Source organism: Dendrobates tinctorius, unplaced genomic scaffold (genome assembly GCF_039654945.1).
Source record: "Dendrobates tinctorius isolate UK_male_01 unplaced genomic scaffold, ASM3965494v1 ptg000209l, whole genome shotgun sequence".
Lineage (NCBI taxonomy): Eukaryota > Metazoa > Chordata > Amphibia > Anura > Dendrobatidae > Dendrobates > Dendrobates tinctorius.
In genome coordinates this window covers 1,937,775-1,956,295 of record NW_027361876.1, presented here as the reverse complement: position 1 = coordinate 1,956,295, position 18,521 = coordinate 1,937,775, and the positions used below count along the sequence as shown (strand labels likewise).

The 18,521-nt window shown below is 46.9% G+C and overlaps 1 long non-coding RNA gene across 1 annotated transcript in view; it reads right to left on the bottom strand.

Moving 5' to 3' along the window:
* The window catches only part of LOC141058091 (uncharacterized), a 122,217-nt gene extending 113,391 nt beyond the window's left edge, over positions 1-8,826 (bottom strand). Inside the window, exon 1 of the long non-coding RNA XR_012222100.1 lies at positions 8,739-8,826. This is a non-coding gene — a long non-coding RNA (uncharacterized lncRNA). The remainder of the gene's footprint in view (positions 1-8,738) is intronic.
* Positions 8,827-18,521: the final 9,695 nt, after the last annotated feature.

The following is an 18,521-nucleotide window of genomic DNA, read 5'->3' as shown; positions in this document are numbered from 1 at the left end:
GTAATTGGTGGGCATGACCTCTTTACGAATGGAATTGCTTAATTGGTTCTAAAGCAGAACTTGATACTGTTTAACTGGAGATAATTGCTTTCTTTGACCAATCAGTTGCTTTCAGTTAGTGCAGGGGAAAGTCCCCTGGTTGCAGATAGAGGAGCAGATCTGTTCCTATCACGCCCGAGCACAGGAGAGAGTTAAGTTTGTATGTAACACTGACAAATAATACTGTATGAAATGTTTAGTCCTGACCAGCTCTGCTAGTGAGGGGAGGTGGGGAGAATAACTTACAAAACTTTTAGGATATGTTCATATGGAATTTTTCTAAGAAGATTTTCCTGACTGAAAAATTCACATCTACAAACTTCTATTAAAATTACATGTTTTCTGGCATGATTTTATAAGAGCTTTTAGTTTTTGATATGGATTTTAACATGTGGTTTCAGCATGGTGTTTGATTAGGGATAAGCGAATAACTTTGGATAAGTGCTTATCCGAATTATTTTAGCGGTTTCCAAATAGCTGCATCGCGAACCTGGATACCTGGAGCGCTCCTGATGATCAGCTGTTTAGCGGCTGTTTCAATGTCACAACACATGTATGGATAGCCCAACAAACAGGTTCTAAATGCATGTGTTGTGATTGTGTGGTACTAGCAGGTACGCAGGACCCAGTGACGAGGCGCGAGACGGTTTGGTGCTTTTTGTAATAACGTTTATTGGCCTAGAGGTAACGGTCCTCAGCCGTAGCCTGACCAGTCACAGGGGTAACAAGAGTTGCCCTTGCAGGGGCTCAATACATGCAAACACAAACAGGTAGAACACGACTACGTCCGGCAAAAGCTGGTCACTATAGGGCCGCGGTATGGCTGACTACAGGTCCTTAACTATATAGTCAACTTAGCCAACCTGACGTCCCTCAGCGTTCTGGACGGGGGTTCTTCGGTGTAGCAGCCGCTGGGCCCAGCTGCTGAAGAGTTGACGAAGTCTTCGAGCGTTCCGACGCTCCAGTGACACCGGGGCACCACACGCCCCGGAGGAGTCCTTGAACGGATGGGCTGCAGTCCCCGGACTGGGGCAAGCGGCAACGATGCGGGGTGGCGATTGGCAGGCCACCTGTGCAGCTAACAGCTGCGACAGGGAATCTGCGGCGAGCAACGGCCCAGCCCCTGCCGCGGACCGGAGCGGGACAGTGGTGGCCGCCGACGGCACTGGACTTGCCGCGGCCACAGGTGAGAGCAGGATGGCTGCAGGTGGTGGGAGACAGGCTGCAGCCGCGGGCTGGAGCGAGGCGGCAACAGCCGCGAGCGATCGCGGGTAGGCTGCAGCCGCGGGCTGGAGCGACGCGGCAACGGCCGTGAGCAACCGCGGGCAGGCTGCAGCCGAGGGCTGGGGAGGGGAGGCAGCAGCCATGGGTTGAAGCGGGGTAGTGGCTCTCGGACGGTTGTCTGGGTGCCGTCCCTCTGGTGTCCTAGGTGAACGTCTCTCCTGGCTCTGGTCAGTCACTTTGGCTCTCAGTCGCTCCCACGGTCTCCTGCTCCTTCTGTCCCAGTCTGCTGAGTCACCATGACTAGCGTTCTCTGCCCCTTTTATACTGGCTCCTCCCCTATCCCATCTGTCCATCTACACGGTCCGTCCCTGAACTCTGTCCCCCGGGAACAGTTTCCCCTGGAACCTAGGTGACGGTCCCCTTGGTTCCAGGCCGGACACTCGGCGGGGGCCCCTCTTCCCACACTCCCCCATCCTGTATGCTCGCCAGTCCTCGGGTGAGAGTTTCGGTAGGCTCGGATTAGTCTTTTGAGACGACAGTCCTTGTCGCCATGCGAACTGCTCCTGTTCGTAACGTTCAGGGGGTTTGCTAGCTGTTGATCGCTTGGAGCGTCAGAGTTCGGGTATGGTGGAACCTTCTGGGGTGGTGGAAGGTGGTAGGATAGCCGAGTCTGGTGGGATGCCTGTGTCCACTGTATTGTCACTACTTGGGTGACCCGCGAATGCGGTTAGGGAGTCCTCTTCATCGTCCAAGTCCCAGACCGTGGGCGGAGGGTCAGGGACCTGAGGGAACGGTTCGAGTCGCATGGGATCAGTGGACGCACAAGGCCATAACATGATACGGTGCACAACATGAGTGAGAGGTGCGTCATTTCCTTCGGATGGTATTTCATACACAGGCCTGTTGGGGCTTATTCGGCGCAACACTCGATACGGGATCTCCTCCCACCGTGGTTCTAACTTGTTTTGGGGGCGTTGATCTAGTTCGAGTACCCGATCCCCAGTCTGGAAGTCAGTTGGTGGGGGCCGCGCTCCTCCCGGGTGCTCTAGATCCTGAAGCTTTGTATGAACGATTCGGTGGAGGGTCTGCAGCCGGTGGTTTCGGACCCACGAGGATACTCCGGTCCAGGGTTGGGGTTCCTCCGGGTTTAATGCCACTTCCGTGATTCCTTTACCTTCCCGTCCGAACAGCAACGAGTAGGGGGTGTAACTAGTCACCCGGTGCACCCGCTTATTATACACCCACACCAGCTCAGGAACGTGTTCAGGCCAGCGGGCCTTTCGGTCACTCTCCAGGGTACGCAGCAATTGGATTAGTGTCCGATTGAATCGTTTGCAGGCTTCGTTTCCCTGCGGGTGGTATGGTGTAGTTTGCGACTTATCAATACCGTAGAAATGATGTAGTTCTTCCATGACCTTTCCTAGGAAGCACGCTCCTTGGTCAAAATGTATTTGTTGCGGGCAGCCGTATACTTGGATAAAGTTTTTACAAATCGCATAGGCGGCCGACTCTGCTGTCTGGTCTCGGGTGGGGGTGACCAAGGCGAACTTGGTGAAATGATCCACCATAACGAGACAATGCTCATACCCCTGGTAGGCGGGACCTATGGTCAGATAGTTCACCGTGAGGAGCTCGAGGGGAGCTGATGTTACAATTGTTTGCACCAGGGCTCGTTGCGCGGGAGGTTTAGCGAGCTCGCACGGGCGGCAGGTTCGGCAAACTTCGTTCACAGCAGCGTGCAAGCGTGGATGGTACACTATGCTGCAACCATTGCAAAGTCTTTTGGGCACCTAAGTGAGCCCCCTTTTCGTGGGCTTCCCGAACCTGTTGGATGAGATGTGTTCCGGGCACGATCACCTGCCATATTGTAGCCAACGTTGCTCAGGACATGGTTTTCCGATATAGAAGTCCCTTTTTGATGGCTAGTTTCTCCCACTGGCGCAACATCAGCAACGTGTCCTGGGTTAAAGTCTGTCTCTGTGAGCCAGTGGGCAATTTGCCGGTGACCACCCATCGGCGCAGGAGTCCGATTTCTCCATCTTCCTGTTGCTACTGGATCCACTTGTCGCGGGGCTGTTCCAGCATTCCTCCTAAGGGTCCTGGATGAGGCGCTTCTTGCGCGTTGGCGGTAAGCGCGGTGGTGGTGAGGGTGAACGGCATCTCTTCTCCTAATTCATCGTCTCGATTCCTCCCTGGGGTGGTGTGTTGGATTCTGGAGAGTGCGTCAGCATGCATGTTTTCAGTCCCTCTTTTGTAGATGATCTTGTAGTTGAACTTGGCCATCCGAGCCACCCACTGCTGCTCCAGGGCCCCCAGTTTGGCATTCTCAAAATGGGCTAGTGTGTTGTTGTCAGTCCGCACTACCACCTCGGAGCCCGCCTGGTAGTCTGTGAAGCGCTCCGTCATTGCCCACACTACCACGAGGAGCTCGAGCTTAAAGGAGCTGTAATGGTCCGGGTTGCGTTCGGAGTCATGCAGCGACCGGATACCGTAGGCGATCACTTTTTCTCGGCAGTCCTGTACCTGTGACAACACAGCTCCTAGTCCCTGGAGGCTCCCGTCGGTATGCAGGATGAACAGTTGCGAGAAATCCGCATACGCCAATACCGGGGCTACCGAGAGTGCAGCTTTGAGATCTTGAAACGCATCCTCTTGCAGTTGCTGCCACTGGACCTTCCGTCCATGAGCCCCGGCTGGAGTTCCCTTCAGCAGGTCCTGCAGGGCTTGGGCTCAGCGTGCAAAATTCTTCACGAACCGATGGTAGTAGCCGGCCAGCCCCAGGAAGCCCCGCACGTCTTTCACCGTCTCGGGAGTAGGCCATCCCTGGATGGTAGCAACCTTTTCCAGGGAGGGTCTGACACCCTCCGCTGAAATGGTATGCCCCAGATATTCAATCTGGATGCGGAACAGGTGGCATTTCTGGGGCTTTACCTTTAACCCGTACTTCTGCAACCAGCCGAGCACCTGCCCCAACCGCTGCAGGTGGTCCTCGAACGTGGCGGAATAGATAATGTTATTGTCCAGGTATATCAACGTGGCTTCAAAGTTGAGTTCTCCGAGACACCGCTCCATCAACCGCTAGAAGGTTCCTGGGGCATTGGCCAGCCCGAACGGCATCCGATTAAACTCGAAGAGTCCCATGGGGAGGATAAATGCCGTCTTGGCTCTGTCTTCCTCTGACATCGGCACCTGCCAGTACCCACTGGCCAGGTCTAGAGTCGAGAAGTACGATGCGTTCCCCAAAGGCTGACAGAGACTCTTCTATGCCGGACAGCGGATACGAGTCCTTGATGGTGCAGGCGTTCAACTTTCGGTAATCCACGCAAAAACGCAGAGTGCCATCTTTTTTGCAAACCAGTACAATGGGGGCCGCCCAAGGGCTCTGGCTTTCTCGTATGACCCCCTTCCGAAGCATTTAAGCCAATAGGGTTTTCACTTCTTGGTATAGTTGCAGTGGTATTTGCCAATATCGCTCCCGGATGGGGGCCGCTCCTGCCATGGGGATCCCATGCGTGATGGCCGTGGTACATCTGAAGTCATCCTCATGACTGGCAAAGACACTATAATATTGTCCGAGAAGCGTCTCTACCTGGGCTGGGGAGAGGCGACAACAGCCGTGGGTTGAAGCGGGGCAGTGGCTCTCAGACAGTCGTCTGGGCGCCGTCCCTCTGGTGTCCTAGGTGAACGTCTCTCCTGGCTCTGGTCAGTCACTTTGGCTCTCAGTTGCTCCCATGGTCTCCTGCTCCTTCCTTCCCGGTCTGCTGAGTCACTGTGACTAGCGTTACCTACCCCTTTTATACTGGCTCCACCCCTAGCCCATCTCCATGGTCCGTCCCTGAACTCTATCCCCCGGGAACAATTTCCCCCCGGAACCTAGGTGACGTCCCCTTGGTTCCGGCCCGGACACTCAGCGGGGGCCCCTCTTCCCAGACTTGCCACACAGCCACGACACATGCAGCTGTGGAGCCAAACAGCTGCTCATCGGGAGCACTCCAGGTATATGGGTTCCCGATGCAGCTATTCGGTAAGCGCTGTAGCTATTCGGATTCAAAGTTTTTTGCTCATCCCTATTTTTGTTGCATTTTTAAATATTAGTGTATCAATAGTGAGTGTTTTTTGGCAAAAAGTGCATTTTGTTACATTTTACTAATAGAAAATGTGCCAAAGGATTGACATGATACTTTTTCTTTTTGTTAAAATAATTCCTTCCATCTTGACTAAAGAAAAACAGCCCCAAAGCATAATGCTACCGCCACCATACTTCACTATGATATGTTATTTTTGGCATTCTTTTGCAAAGTGAAATGTTTGCTTTGCCATCAAATTCAAGTTTGGAATTTTGGACAAAAATTTCAACCTTGGTCTCATCAGTCCACGACATGCATTCCCACTTGCTTTTGGCATACTTGATGTATGTTTTGACAAAACATAGCCGGGTTTTAACTTTTTTTCTATGTATGTAAAGGCTTCTGTATTGCCACACTACTCCATGGGCCAGATAAATGTAGAATATAGGGGATTGGGTTCACATGCATTATACAATCAGTACTTACCAGTAATTGCTGCAGCTCCTTTTATGTTGCTGTAGGCATCTTGGCAGCCTCCTGGACCAATTTTCTCCGTGTGTTTTCATACATTTTTTGAGGGATGTCCAGTTCTAGGTCACTAGTGTGTCATCAGAGGCCCTATAGAGTGGTCACATCTGCTGATGAGACTGCTCTATAGGGGAGATCGTCATGGGACACTAGTCTTTAAAGAGGGACTGCGTCGGACAGGGAGTATTTGTGTTGGTTTGTTTTTTACATTTTTTTTTTTTTTTTTTTTTTTTTTACAGGAGACGATGGCTTCGCTTGGATTTAGGCGTTTAATAAAAATAATGAAAAAATGTGCAGTGTTTTAGTTCATTTAAATGCTTTTTTCTGGCTGTGTCTTTTTTTAACCTTTTGATACTAAAAGATTAATAATGGAAAGGCATCTTATAAACTCCTCTCCATTATTAACTTGGCTTAATGTTACCTTACAATAGCAAGGTGACATTAACCCCTTATTACCTCATGTGCCACTGCTACACAGCACTGGAATGAGAGAGGTTAAGTGCCAGAATTGGTGCTTTGCACAGATGCGCCATTTCTGGGGCAGCTGTGGACTGGTATTTGTAGCCGGGGGGGGGGGGCAATATCCATGGCCCTTTCCTAGGCTATGAATATCAGCCCGCAGCTGTCTGCATAGCCTTTCTGGCTATAAAATATAGGGGGACCTCACATCATTTTTTGGGGGGATCCCCCTATTTTAATAGCCAGTAAAGGCTATGCAGACAGCTGTGGGCTGATATTCATAGCCTGGGAAGGGGCCATGGGTATTACACCCTTCCCAGGCTACAAATATTGGCCCCGGCCATCGGCTTTTCCTCTCTGGCACAGAAAATTGCACGGGAGCTCACGCCATATTTTTTCACTTTTTTTTTTCAAAATTAAACATATTGTTAATTAATAAACATTGGCCTTGCTAGAATTTATCTATCTAGCTATATCTATCCATAGATATATCAAAAGATAGATATATTCATGGATAGATATATGGATATATCTATAGATATAGCTATAAATATATTATTTTTATAGATATGGATATATCTATAGATAGATATATCTATATCTATCTACAGATATATCTATATCTATCTAGAGAACAAGAATACAGCAGCACTTACAGTAAGATGAAAATGAAGGTTCTTAGTGCACAAATTGGCCAATTCATGTAATGCCATCAACCAAAGCAAGGTGACCTTCCCTGATGAGTCCCTGCTCTACCGTACAAAAGCCACTTCTGGGTCACCAGCCTACAAATTTGGACAAACATGTCACTACCGAGCTAAGCCTACAATTTATGGGCAGGTAGAGCTGATTGCGGCTACCTGCAAGCCCAATGGGAGGGGTGCAAGATCAGACTGGAGGCAGCTAGCATCCAGCAACTACAGTAAATAGACGCAAAAAAACAAAAAACAAACAGCACCTCCTAGTGTGAACACGTGCAAGCTGCAAAAACTGCACAATATAGAGAAAAAGAATACAGCAGCACATGTACATAAATCTAGGCCATGTGAAAACACAGAAAAACATTAAAACCATTCAAATTAGATAATCCTCAAAAATATTTTTTTTCAAAAAAATTTTTCTTACAGTAAGATTACAGTTTTTGCAGCTTGCACGTGTTCACACTAGGAGGTGCTGGTCGCTTTTTTTTGTCTATCTATAGATCTATCTATTCCATATGTATCTATCTATAAATAGATATGGGGTCTGTCTGTCTGAGTGTGGGTTGGACAAATGTAAAAGAGGAGGTTGCACCAGAAATGACATCACAAATCTTTTTTTTTTGCTAAATAACTTATCTTTATTTAGCTTACAAAAGCGCATACAATCCGCATGCAAAAAAAAAACCACATGAATATCCACATCAAAAACGCGCTTTCTGCCAAGAGGTGCAGATTCTGCAGGCAAATCTGTTCATATAGGTACTGTTCACATGGTCAGGTTTTAAATACATTGGATACGACTGCTGTGATGGGTATACCTTGGCGTTGGTGGAGCGGCTTGGCATACATTTTTTGCAAAAAAGTATCAACTAAATACCCTCTTTTGTGATCATCTTTTTACTAGCACTTGCTGTTTTTTGTTGAAATTTTTTTTTACAGCAGAGTATTTTTTCACATTTGTTTTATTGTGATTCTCTGTGTTCCAGTCTCTCGGTGGTGTGAACACTGTCTTACTGACTTGTTCACTGTATGTGCATGGCCCATGCGTTTGTATTCCAGTGTGGGCCATGCACATATGAAGCCGTCTCGCACAGCATGTCCGCATCAGACATTACCTCTCTGAACCCTGCTCATTTAGGTACTGTTCTTATGGTCAGGTTTTAAATACATTGGATAGGACTGCTCAGATGGGAATACCTTGGCATTGGTACAGCGGCTTGGCATACACGTTTTGCAAAAAACATATCAGCTAAGGGTGCACATACCCTTAGAGTTCACAGCTGAGCACAGGAGAGATAGCAGCACACAGATCGCAGCTGAGCAAAGGAGGAGATCACAGCACGCATATCACAGCTGAGCACAGATGCAGGAGGCACAGATTGCAGCCGGATCGCACTGGACACAAATGAATGTCTAAGGCTATGTGCACACAGTGCGGATCCTCCCGCTCTGATTTTACTAAATCCGCAGGTCAAATGACCTGCATTTTTTCCTGCAGATTTCTTTTCCTTTTTTTGCGGTTTTACTGTGTTTTTTTGTGCGGTTTTCCACTGCGGATTTCCACAATGGAGCAGGTGGAAAACTGCAGCAAAACCGCACAAAAGTAGTGACATGCTGCTTTTTTTTCCCGCACAAAAACCGCACGGAAAAATCTGCAGCATGTACACAGCGGGTTTTTTATTTACATAGGCTATAATGGTACTGTTGTTGGGTAACTCACCAAACCCTGACTAATGCACTGGCAGGATACAGCAAAGCCCCAATGATAAAGGCTGGGGCAGCACAGGTGCATTCCACTGATGAAGACAGCCAGTTAACCCATCAAGGTCTGGCTGCCTAGTGGGAAATGCACACTAATAAGGCTTGCATAAGACATAAGTCACACTGATAAGTGTGATGCATAGTGTCTGAGCAGCCTATCAATGACGCCAAAATAGGCGGGCCGCTCAGCACTGTATACATGCGTCACACCAAAAAAACAAGCCAACATGAAGGGCTAAGCTGTATCCTGTAAAAATGATAAAAAGTGCAAAAAGATAAATGATGAAAAAAAAAAATATGGGGTATTGGTTACTATTTTGGCCAAAGCAGATAAGCTCACAACCCACTGTCAAGGGTCCCCAGATATTGTGAGTCCCTAAGGCCTGTTTCACACTTCCGTTTTTGTGTCCGCCAAACGGATCCGTTTCCGTTTTTTTGACGGAAACTGATGCAAACGGATCCGTTTTTTTTAAAAAGTCTATGGGACAAAAAAACGGATCCTGCAAAAAATGGCGGATCCGTTTTTTTACGGAAAACAACGGATTTTGACGGATTTGAAAAAACGGAAGTGTGAAACAGGCCTAACACTAAATCTAAATGGCGAACACAAGGAAAAATAAATCTTCCAAAAAGCGAACAATTGTTGGGTAACTCACCAAACCCTGACTAATGCACTGGCAGGATACAGCAAAGCCCCAATGATAAAGGCTGCGGCAGCACAGGTGCATTCCACTGATGAAGACAGCCAGTTAACCCATCAAGGTCTGGCTGCCTAGTGGGAAATGCACACTAATAAGGCTTGCATAAGACATAAGGCTGGTTTCACATTAGCGCTTTTTAAGCGCACGCACGGCCGGGGGTAGCTCCGCCCCCGAGCCGGCTCTCTGCCCGGCGTGCCCGCCCCTTGCTTGTAGCGCCGCCTCCTAGCGGACAGCGGCGCCTGCGATCGGCGCACCCTATCTTTAGCATAGGGTGCGCAGATCGTGCGCAGGCCGTGCGCTAGTTGCGCTTTGACCTGCGCTGCGCACTCTTGACGGTGCGCCGTGCGCGCCAAAATCCGAAAAGTTCGATTTTGGCACGCACGGCGCACCGTCAAAAGTGCGCAGCGCAGGTCAAAGCGCAACTAGCGCACGGCCTGCGCACGATCTGCGCAACCTATGCTAAAGATAGGGTGCGCCGATCGCAGGCGCCGCTGTCCGCTAGGAGGCGGCGCTACAAGCAAGGGGCAGGCACGCCGGGCAGAGAGCCAGCTCGGGGGCGGAGCTACCCCCGGCCGTGCGTGCGCTTAAAAAGCGCTAATGTGAAACCACCCTAAGTCACACTGATAAGTGTGATGCATAGTGTCTGAGCAGCCTATCAATGACGCCAAAATAGGCGGGCCGCTCAGCACTGTATACATGCGTCACACCAAAAAACCAAGCCAACATGAAGGGCTAAGCTGTATCCTGTAAAAATGATAACCAATACCCCATATTTTTTTTTTTTTATCATTTATCTTTTTGCACTTTTTATCATTTTTACAGGATACAGCTTAGCCCTTCATGTTGGCTTGTTTTTTTGGTGTGACGCATGTATACAGTGCTGAGCGGCCCGCCTATTTTGGCGTCATTGAAAGGCTGCTCAGACACTATGCATCACACTTATCAGTGTGACTTATGTCTTATGCAAGCCTTATTAGTGTGCATTTCCCACTAGGCAGCCAGACCTTGATGGGTTAACTGGCTGTCTTCATCAGTGGAATGCACCTGTGCTGCCCCAGCCTTTATCATTGGGGCTTTGCTGTATCTTGCCAGTGCATTAGTCAGGGTTTGGTGAGTTACCCAACAATTGTTCGCTTTTTGTAAATTTTTGGAAGATTTATTTTTCCTTGTGTTCGCTATAATGGTACTGTACATCACCTGCATAGTCAATGGCCAAAGGACTACCTGGGAGGACCTGGTCAATGACATGAAGAAAGCTGGGACCACAGTCTCTAACATTACTATTAGTAACATACTATGATGTCATGGATTAAAATCCTTCAGATTACGCAAAGTCCCCCTGGTCACGCCAAGACATGTCCAGGCCCGTTTGAAGTTCACCAATGACCATCTAGATGATCTAGAGCAGTGGTTCTCAACCTGTGGGTCGTGACCCCGGCGGGGGTCGAGCGACCAAAACACAGGGGTCGCCTAAAGCCATCGGAAAATACATATTTCCGATAGATTTAGCCGCTGAGAAGTCGTGCTACCGTCGTCTGCAGCAGCGCTATTCAGCTAGAACACACGCCGTTATGGATGCGCGTTCCAAACTGAATGCCTGCGCGCATGTGCAGACATGATTGCATCATCCGTCCGGGGCCTAAGGGGCGGAGGAAGCGGGGGGGAATGCTCCACCGTCCATAGCAGCACATTACGTGTGTCTGGCGCTTGCTGACGTCATCAGTGGGCGGACGCAGCCAGAGCCGGAGGACAGAAGCCTAGGAGACGGAGAGGCAAGAGGCGTAGAGCCAAGAGAGCTTGCAAGTCAGCTACATAATGCATATCAGGTATTTGCATTCTGAATCATAACTGTAGCAAAATTACAGTTTTAAAATAGCCACCAAAATTATTTTTTGATTTGGGGTCACCGCAACATGAGGAACTGTATTGCGGGGTCACAGCATTAGAAAGGTTGAGAACCACTGATCTAGAGGAAGCATGGGAGAAGGTGATATGGTCAGGTGAGACCAAAATAGAACTTTTTGGTGTCAACTCTACTCGCCGTGTTTAGAGGAAGAAGAAGGATGAGTACTACCCTAAGAACTCCATCCCAACGGTGAAGTATAGTGGTGGAAACTTCACATTTTAGGACTGCTTTTCTGCAAAGATGACAGGATGACTGCACCATATTGAACTGAGGATGGATGGGGTCATGTACAGCAAGATTTTGGCCAACAACCTCCTTACCTCAGTAACAGCATTGAAGATAGGTCATGTCTGGGTCTTCCAGCATGACAATGACCAGAAACACACAGCCAGTGCAACTAAGAAGCAGCTCCGCAAGAACCATTTGAAGGTCCTGGAGTGGCCCAGACAGTCTCCAGACCTGCACCCAAAAGAAAATCTTTGGAGGGAGCTTAAACTCAATGCTGGACAGCGACAGCACTGAAAGCTGAAAGATCTGGAGAAGATCTGTATGGAGGAGTTGGACAAAATCTCTGCTGCAGTGTGTGCAAACTTGGTCAAGAACTACAGGAATCGTCTAACCTCTGTAATTGCAAACAAAGGTTTCTGTGCCAAATATTAAGTAGTGTTTTTCTATTGTATCAAATACTTATTTCATGCAATAAAATGCAATTTATTTATGTAAGAATCATACTATGTGAATAAATTCTTTATAGGTGGGAAAACTTGCAAAATCGGCAGTGCATCAAATACTTATTTTCCCCACTGTATAGGTAGATATATACAGTAAGCTGCAGCAATTAAGCCTGCGTAATAAAATTACACTTTCCATGCTGTACCTTGGCAAAATCCTTATTTATTTTAATAGCTCACACACTGTTGTGGGAACATGAAAATGTGTGACCTTGAGGTTTCTGTTTCCCACACTGATAATTATAAAACTGAGCTTAGCCTAAAGATGCACAGAATATTGAGATAAAATGTCACAGCATGCATTATTGTAATGATATAAAAGGGTCATGTTATCATTTTTGTACCTTATCATGAATAATTAATAAATATTAACATAATTTTCTAACATTTTTGTTACGTATATTTTTCAGATTAGTTATGAAAAATGTCTGACTAAAAATCTCCTTTTTCTGATATTAGTCCAACATAGCCGTAAGTGTAAGGGAGAGCCAGGACTGTAATCGTGACCTGTATTCCGGTGGCAGCTGTGTCCAGTTCTTCCCCTACATGAAATAATACTATTCTCTTCAGTATATCTGCATCTCCAGATTCAACTTCACCCGGGCACTTCCAAGGCTATAACGGTCCCTCTTCTAGGTGACATCCATCAATGGAGACACAGTCCGAGACCACTTTAACACTTTCTCTATTTAGGATTTTGCACGTCATATCCACAGTTGGTATATTATAACATTTGCTTCCTTCCTGAACTTTCCCTTGCTTGTTGTCACTTCTGTGCAGTACATGCCCGGACTGGACCATACTAGACTGCTTCCCAGTTCCTTCCAGGCTTGACCTCACTATAATGACATTTCCTTCAGCCTGTTTCGCCCCAGACATGAATTCATCAATCACTACATTTGATGACCCCTGGTGAAGCATCCGGCCAGTCTGTACTAATCTCGTCGAAGCTTCAACTCCTTTCATCTCCTTAGTCCAGCCAAGTTCTGCCCTAAAAGCATTGGCCCAGATGGTAAGACGCCACATCTTCCTTTTCCTGTTCTGACCCACTAAGGCATGCAGTGGCCGTGGGTAATGTGGGCATTAACGACTTAACATTACGTGACTGCCGAGCTGTCTGGGTCTATAGCCCATGTGGACACTTTGGCGCCCTGGCTCCATCTGACTAAACCACTCTTCGTTAGTAGCCTTAACTCTCAGCAGCCCCTCCTACAATTAACCCTCTATGAACCTCCCATCAGGCCCCACTAGTATACCCCCATCTAGTGGCCCGCAACATAATTACAACTACCCGGTCTACAGGGAAACTATATACTAAGCATGCCCTCCTCTAATGTCCCAAGGAGGATGCACTAACTTTCCCTAATTGTACATGTACAAAGGACACATAACATCTATTCAATACTATAATGCAGGAATACAAAGCAACATAAAACAGTCTTCTATATAATGGTAACACATTCAAGTGGCAATACCATAAACAATGAGCGGTAATACATAATTATACATGTAGCAGTACCGCAGGCAATTATCATAAAACACATCTGTAAATATTAAGAACTGGAAGACAATCAGAGCAAAGGGAAACATGAAAGACATTATATCTTACCCCTTTACATAATCATTTTACAAAAGTCTGGCTTTAGCTGTGTGGTCACTTCCTAGGTGGATCTAGTTTTTCCTGCACCCACGGCAAGAATTCAATTTACCCCCATGCCCCACACTCAAGCGGTTTGAGTAGTCATCATGCGACTGCTCATATGCAATTTGCACACTTACAGTAGTGTGCACTTTCTCATTCTCTCAATGTTCAGTGAAAATCTACATCACCTGCCTCACTGAGAGAAGTAGAAAGAGAAGCTGACCTGAGGTGACCTGACAGGGTGGGAAAAAGTTCAGAAACTCTCCCACGCTATCGAGTTCACTTCAGGTCAGCCAGGGACTCCGCGCAGCCTCACTGACGTCAGCAGTAGTCGGTGAGGCTGTGCTGAGTTCTTGGCTGACCTGAGGTGAACTGACAGCGTGGGAAAAAGTTCAGAAACTTTCCCATGCTAATCAGTTCATCTCTGGGCAGTCGGGGCGCCTGCGCAGAGATGAATTCCTTCATTCTGCAGTGATTTACAGGGGGGCCGGTAGCATTAGCACCGGTCCCTGTTGTAAACTAGTTAACCCCTTGTGATGGTTTGCAGCGGGGGACCTGACTGAACGGCAGAGAGGTATGTATATTATTGTTTTTTTATTTTATTTTTTTTTACAGAACAAGGGCTTCTTTTGGATTAGCAGAATAATACATCTGGTCAAAAACTTGGTGTCATTAATTCATTAAAAGAATTTTAAATGTGTGTCTTTTTTTAACCCTTTGCTATTTTAGGGTTAAGAATGGATAGGTGTCTTATTGACACCTCTCCATTATTAACATGGCTTAATGTCACCTTTCAATAGCAAGGTGACATAAACCCATTATTATTAACCCATGAGCCACCACTAAAGGCAATGGGAATAGAGAGGCTAAGTGCCAGAAAAGTCACATCTAATACTATGTGACATGCGCTGCTGGCAACAGCTGTGCCAGGCAGCGATCTTGTCACACTGTAACGCTGCTTCTCCTCTGATCTCCTGTCAGTGCGAGATCAGAGGAGAAACTGTGTGACAAGCGCTGCTGGCAACAGCTGTGCCAGGCAGCAATCTTGTCACAAAATAAAAAAGCAGGTACGCAGGTTAGGGCTAGGGTTAGGGCTAGGGTTAGGGCTAGGGTTACTGTTAGGGTTAGGATTATTGTTAGGACTAGAGTTAGTGCTATAGTTAGGGTTAAGGTTAGGATTACTGGTAGGGTTAGGGTTAGTGCTATAGTTAGGGTTAGCGCTATTGTTAGGGTTAGAGTTAGTGCTATGGTTAGGCTAAGTGCTATAGTTAGGTGTTGTGAATTCCCTTGTTTGGATTTCTGAGCCGAAGCTCCCTCTGCTCCCTCTGGTGGTTACTGAGAGTAGTGGAGCTGGCCAAGTTGATGGAAGTTCCCTACCTGACGACGATAATTGGGAATCTGGGATTACTGGCAGGGAGGATATAATTGAGCTGGCTGCTCTTGGAGATTGCTGGTGATTTTCCTCCTTGTGCATTTGGAGTTCTTTTGTCCCCTGCCTGATATGCATGGTTCAGTTAAGTGATTCTTTTGCTAATCCTTTTCATCTAATCTGGTTGTGCCTTTTTTTTGCTTTCTGCTTTGTTGCTAGGGTTCAGTGTTCTCTCTGCTGGGGGCAGCGCTGGGCCCTGCTCCATATGTTACAGCTTGTGTCAGTTTGTTCAGTCTCCTGTTATGTTAGTATCTTTTGCTTTGCTTCCAGTTTATACCAGAGTGCTGATCTAGTGGGGGTGAGGTTGTGTGGCCTCAGGTTTTTTGTATATCAGAAGTGTTGGATTTTTTTAAGGTTTTGTGCGTGATTGCAGACAGTATCTTTTCTGTCCTGTCCTGTCTAGACAGCTTGGGCCCCATCATTTGCTCTGTCTGTTTTCTGCCTGTGTTTGTGTCTCATCTTGTCTCACCGACAATATATGTTTGAGGGCTGTCTATTCCTTTGGGGATCTGCTCCGGGGCAGTTTAGATTTCACCTTTCTGGCTTTAGGCTTAGTTAGTTCTCCGACTGTGACAAAGCGTCTAGGGCATCGTAGGAACACTCCACGGCTACTGCTAGTTGTGTTGATAGGATCAGGGGTCTGCAATCCGCTTAGTCACCAACCTCTCTGGTTTTCTGGTGGCTTAGCCTGTTCCTGCCATCCTCCTCGGTGACCCATTCATAACAGTTAGGGTTAGGTTTAGTGCTATAGTTAGGGTTAGTGCTATAGTTAGGGTTAGGGTTACTGTTACGGTTAGGCTAAAGTTATGGTTACTGTTAGGGTAAGGACTACTGTTGGAGTTAGGGTTGTTGTTAGGGTTACTGCTAGGCTAAAGCTAGGGTTACTGATAATTAGGGTTAGTTTTACTGTTAGAGTTAGGGTTATTGTTAGGATAAAGTTGGGGTTATTGTTAGGCTAAAGTTGGGGTTAGGCTAAAGTTAGGGTTAAGCTAAAATTAGGGTTAGGCTAAAGTTAGGGCTATGGTTAGGCTAAAGTTAGGGTTAGAGTTGGGGCTAAAGCTTGGGTTAGGATTGAGGCTAAAATTAGGGATAGAGTTAGGGCTAGGGTTAGGTTTGGGATTAGGATTAGAGGTGTGTTGGGGTTAGGGTTATGGTTGGGATTAGGGTTAGAGGTATGTTAGGGTTAGGGTTGGAATTAGAATTGCGGGTTTCCACTGTTTAGGCACATTAGGGGCTCTGCAAATGCAACATGATGCCCTCAGACCATTCCATCAAAGTCTGCATTCCAAAACCGAGCTCCTTCACTTCCGAGCTCTGCCATGTGCCCAAACAGTGGTTCCGGTACCAACATACTCAGTACAAATTGTTAAACATTGTTTGGGGTCCAATTTCTCCTGTTACCCTTGTGAAAATTGGGGCCTAAAGATCATTTTTGTGAAAAAAAATGTTTATTTTCACAGCTCTACATTATAAACTTTAGTGAAACACTTGGGGGTTCAAAGTGCTCACCACACAACTAGATAAGTTCCTTGGGGGGGTCTAGTTTCCAAAATGGGGTCACTTATATGAGGTTTCTACTGTTTAGTCGCATCAGGGGCTCTGCAAATGCAACATGACGCCCGCAGACCATTCCATCAAAGTCTGCATTCCAGAACGTCACTACTTCCCTTCCGAGCCCCACCGTGTGCCCAAACAGTAGTTTTCTCCCACATATGGGGTACCAGCGTACACAGGACAAATTGGGCAACAACTTTTGGGGTCCAATTTCTCCTGTTACCCTTGTGAAAATAAAAAATTGTGGGTTCAAAAGATCATTTTTGTGAAAAAAAAAAGATTTTTTATTTTCACGGCTCTACATAATAAACTTTAGGGAAACACTTGGCCGTTCAAAGTGCTCACCACAAATCTAGATAAGTTCCTTGGGTGGTCTAGTTTCCAAAATGTCATCACTTTTGGGGGGGTTTCCACTGTTTAGGCACATCAGGGGATCTCCAAATGCGACATGGTGTCCGATCTCAATTCCAGCCAATTCTGCATTGAAAAAGTCAAACGGCGCTCCTTCCTTTCAGAGCTCTGTCGTGTGCCCAAACAATGGTTTATTCCCACATATTGGTTATCGGTGTATTCAGAGAAATTGCACAAAACTTTTGTGGTTCATTTTCTCTTTTTACACTTGTGAAAATAAAAAAAAATTGGTTCTGAACTAAAATGTTTGTGAAAAAAAGTTAAATGCTTAATTTTTCCTTCCACATTTCATTAATTCATGTGAAGCACCTGAAGCGTTAATAAATGTTTTGAATGTGGTTTTGAGTACCTTGAGGGGTGCGGTTTTTAGAATGGTGTCACTTTTGGGTATTTTCTGTCATATTGACCCCCCAAACTCAAATTATTTTGTAAATTTTGTTGTAAAAATGAGAAATCGCTGGTCAAATTTTAACCCTTATAACTTCCTAACAAAAAAAAATGTTGCTTCCAAAATTGTGCAGATGTAAAGTAGACATGTGGGAAATGTTATTTATTAACTATTTTGTGCGATATGACACTCTGATTTCAGGGCATAAAAATTAAAATTGTCAGGATCCTGTCAGCGTCGGCAACTGCCACGGCTGAGCAGGGTGCCTTACCCACACTGCGAGAGAGCATGGGGCCCAATATGGTAGTGAAGGTTTAAGCAGACAGGACCTGAGGCACGGAAAATAGTAAGGAGTACCTGGGCCTACGATCATGTGACTGCAGGGGGCAGGGCCTAACGTCCTACTACTGCAGATGATGTAATGTACCTACTGCAGGAATACTGTAGTAGAGGAGAGGAAAACGCAGGTCAGACAAGCAGAGGTCATACACGAGAGGGCGGTGCGGTACCAAAGGGACGAGCAGAGAATAGTCAAGTCACAAGCAGAGAGTCATACACGAGAGGGGGGTGAGGTACAAGAGGGACAGGCAGAACTCGTAACAGGGACAGAACCGGATCAAAACCAAACAAGCAACAAGTTATCAGGCACAAGGCACACGTACACAAGAGGTCAACTAACTCAGCCGAGGGCAGGAGTATAACTGACACCGGACTTAGGTCCAGTGAGCATTAAATAGCCGCCCTCTGCCAGAGAGAGGCAGAAACAATTAACCCACTGTCTGACCAGGATGGGCCAAAGCGAAACCCCATCCTGGATCATGACAGTACCCTTCTCTCAATGGGGGGCCACTGGACCCCCAGGTCTCTCAAGATATTGGGCGTGAAAGGCCCTGACCAACCGATCCACATGAACCGATCAAGCAGGAACCCACGACCGTTCTTCAGGACCGTAGCCTTTCCAATGTACCAGATATTGAAGG